The sequence below is a fragment of the Theropithecus gelada genome, chromosome 9 (genome assembly GCF_003255815.1).
Source record: "Theropithecus gelada isolate Dixy chromosome 9, Tgel_1.0, whole genome shotgun sequence".
Classification (NCBI taxonomy): domain Eukaryota; kingdom Metazoa; phylum Chordata; class Mammalia; order Primates; family Cercopithecidae; genus Theropithecus; species Theropithecus gelada.
The window spans coordinates 57,165,794-57,169,718 of NC_037677.1; positions in this window are offsets into that span (position 1 = coordinate 57,165,794).

Below are 3,925 nucleotides of genomic sequence, written 5' to 3' on the forward strand. Positions count from 1 at the left end.
TGCAAATCTTCCCATCCATCCCTATTTCTTTATTCCTCTCCTCCTTCTTTATTCCTCTCCTCCTCCTCTGTCCTTCACTCACATCCCAAGGCAGTGCACAGCAGTAGTATTATAAAAATAAACTTGAGGGCATGGCCAACTGTGATATGATACAAGAACTTTGTTACTACTACAAAATTAGAGGTTTGGACATATGTATGCTTATAAAGTAAGCTCCTTTAATAATGTCACTTTCATAGGAGAAAGAAAACACAAGAAAAGGAGAGAGGAAATAAAGAAAAGTGAAATTTCAATACCCTAACCACATCATCATAAGGTTTATTGCGTAGTCCAGTGCTTTGGACATAGAAGATTCCTAAAAACAGCCTCTGAGTAAATGAATGTACCCTTGGAGGTTTTACTACTGTATCCTCTCCACCTTCCTGGGACACTCCTGTTGGGTGATGAATACATGCTGCCATGCTCTTAGACACAACACTGTTGGGAAGACCCTTTTGACACACAAGCCCCTATGTTTTCCACCTGGCACGACTACACTCACTTTTCAAGCTCAGCTTAAATATCAGCTCGTATGTTAAGTTTTCATTGACACTGTAGATTATTTCTACTTTCCCAGAGATATTAATCATTTTCTTCTTTGTACTTCCACCACACTTGAGGAATATAGTTTCCAAGTGCTTCAGTGCTATGCATCATTATTTGGGGTATGTATTACATCTTATCATTCTGATACAAAGGGAGCTCCTTGAAGAGCCTATCTTGTTCTTTTGTTTCCCGTATCAGCACTCAGAGTGGCACTCTCTGAATTTTTGTTTGGTTAAGTTGGGTAACAAGTTGAAGACAAGAAAGCTAAGAAGTGTTAGTCCAGCCATATACATTGAAACAAATATGCCTGGGTCTTATTTTTAAGCAGAAACATGAGGATTGGCCTTTCCAGGATGGTAGAATTGTCTTTGCCTAATAAATAGTTTATTTCTTCTGTTTGTTAATTTGTCCTAATCCCAGGGAAAATCCAGGTCCTTGTTGTTCAGGGGTTTCTCAGGGGACAGAAGACCATAAATCCATGGATTTCTTGCCTCCCAAACTTCCAACACTCCAGTGAACAAGCACGCATAGAAGACCCTCTGTCCAAACCAGAGCCATGATGTAGAGCAAGTAGCAGAAGTGTGGGAGATGAGCCATGGAAGGCCAAGGAAACCTTGTCCTCCTGGCACACACAGTTTCATTCAGAACACAGTAGGATGTCCATTCTGTAGCTCTTTTCAGGTGTACCCATTTGGTTACAGTACACTGCAGTTCTTGAAAGACAATGCCTGCTCTTTCTCCCAATGAAAGTTGAAACATATGATCCAGTTTTTGAAGGTAAATATATGTCCCCACCTGTATTCTGCAAAGGCAAAACCAAACACTTCTCACTGGAAAATTTCCTACCTCTGGCTAGAGGTCACCCGTTGCTTCACTGTAATCCTCTGGTTTCAATTATGTCCCTCCAGGGGAAAAAAACGACACTGGAAATTTTAGAAACCACTTTCTCAAGTTATTTGTTCTGAGGGACTAATCTGAAAAGTTGTACTATCCCCAAGGTGCTTCAGTGCCCAAAAGGGCGCCATTCACAGTCCAGCTGGTCTCAGCCCCCATATATGGAAGCTAATTATTGAAGCCATATCCTTCTTGATTGAAGATCTTCTAATGGACAGCTAGAAGCTTGGCCATTACTTTCCACCTGCCATAGTGTCAATCATTTGGGGGAGAAAACCATTTTTATGTCAATCAAGAAATCCATGGGGATGTTGTAACCTGTTATAATGCATTACCCTTTGACCACTGTAACGTGAAGACTCTGGCATTAAAGAGCATGTGCCAGAAATAATTAGAAGTTACTCTTAATTGTATTCACATATAAATGAAGCATTTAGCACTGGAGCATTTATACTGTCTGGAGAAGAAGCCTGGGAAGTCCATCTTCCTTGGTGCCACCATTAACATCACTATTAATCAAATGTAGTAGGTTGAGATTCAAAGCTATTGCCCTAACACTGTAAATATTTAGCGCCAATGTGATTACTATTATCCTGTATTAATGTCCTGCCACAAGTATTAACAAGACCAGTATAGCAAACTGACTAATTTTCAATGCCCCTAACACCCTTGGTGAAAGAGATGGATTTTCCAGGAAACAGCCGTTGTGGAAAACAGCAATATATAGGGCTGAGACTGGCCTTACACATTTTAGTGGTTACAAAAATGTCTCCCCCCACCCCTGGTGAGTTACAGCTCTCGGAGGTATGACACTGAATCACCTTATCTCTCCCAGTAACTGCTCTGTTGTGCCTGGCTCGGGGCATTCATCTGAATGACACCGACCTCAAAATCGGAATTTGGGCTCTAAATCTTGAGCATGGGATATTTTTCTTTATGGGCCAGATTTCAGAGAGTCCAAAAGAAGAGAGAGAGAGAGAGAATCACGAACACACACCTGGCTTGCACTTGTTCACAATTCATCTCGGCCATTGCAACATCCTGTCCTTAGAATGACCTTACAGAAAAGGAGAGCTAAAGGGAATAGCTACAAAAATGAGAATGGCTGAGGAGTAAATAAAACAACAGGAAGGCAGACGGGAGCCACAATGCCCAGACTGAACCAGAATAAAACAAATTCATTATACTGTAAATTGCTCACACTATATGGGAGTCTATTATGGGGAGTTCGTGAGAACTGGGAAGAGGGGCGGTAGATTCTTACTATAGCCAGAGCCCATCAATCACTCCAAAATCCCCAGGGCCAAAGAAATCTAAGTCGTGATGGATTGCTCATGGTTGTAGAGGGTGAGTGGAGAGTAGGTAAATTAAACCCCCAGATTGCCCTGTCCATGGTGTGAAGTATATTACAGGTCTTTCTTCTGTATTTCTGTTATGAATGCTTGAGTGTAATTCGCCATCCTGAGGGCCCAATACAGGGCCAGCCAGAGGGTCTAGTACTCAGTATATTTCTGTTGACTTCAAGAGGATTGTCCCGAAATGTTAAAGCACTTAGCATATAGCCTAGCAAAGATAAACATCAATAATTCTGTAGCTACATAATCACTTCCTCCATTTAAGCTTCCCCCCTCCACCATGGATGTATAATCCACAAGATACATAAGCCCTCTCATTCTCAAATTACTGCTTCTTTCATTCTTTCATTCATTCATTTTAGCAAATATTGATCAAGTAGTTGCTGTGTGCTAGGCACTACATCAATCGGTGGCTTGGAGTCTGGTAAAAGCTTTGGCATCGAATGGGTCTGAGTCCAAATTCTGGCTCTGTAATATTGATGTTATTAAGTTCCTTAATGTCTTTGAGCTGCAGTTCCTGCTCTGCAAAATGAACGTAATCGTAATGCCTACCTTGAGTTAATGTGAAGACTAAGAGGGCTTGAATAGTGCATACTTAGCACAGAACTCTGCATGTGGTGAGCTTCATAAATGTGGTGGCTTCAAGACACTGCCTAAATCCAGGGATCACCGTGAAGCCTACCTTGGCTTCCACAGCCCTTGTGAATTGTTTTCCTCTGAGCCCAACGAGTACTTGTTATTTGTTCTTTAGGTTTAGTTCCTGACTTTTTGCTTCATTTGGTAGGCTTTCTTTCCTGGCCTATTATTCCACGAATAAACCTTTGGACAAATCTTTGGTTTTTCCCATGGAAAAACACAATTGCTAAGAAGCCCAGGTTAGGAGCAAGTTAGGAGCAGGGTACTGAGTCAAGATGAGGATCAAGGCAGGAAAAAGTTCACCTTCTCAGAGGTGGAGTGAGGCTTAAGGGAGGATGGATAGAGTCTCTGTAGGGAAAAGTTGGATAGGGCTAATAAAGGGGAACAATGGGTAAGTACCTAGTGGTCATCCCAAAGAGAGTGGGGCATATTCTGTCATGTGAGAAGTCCACTAG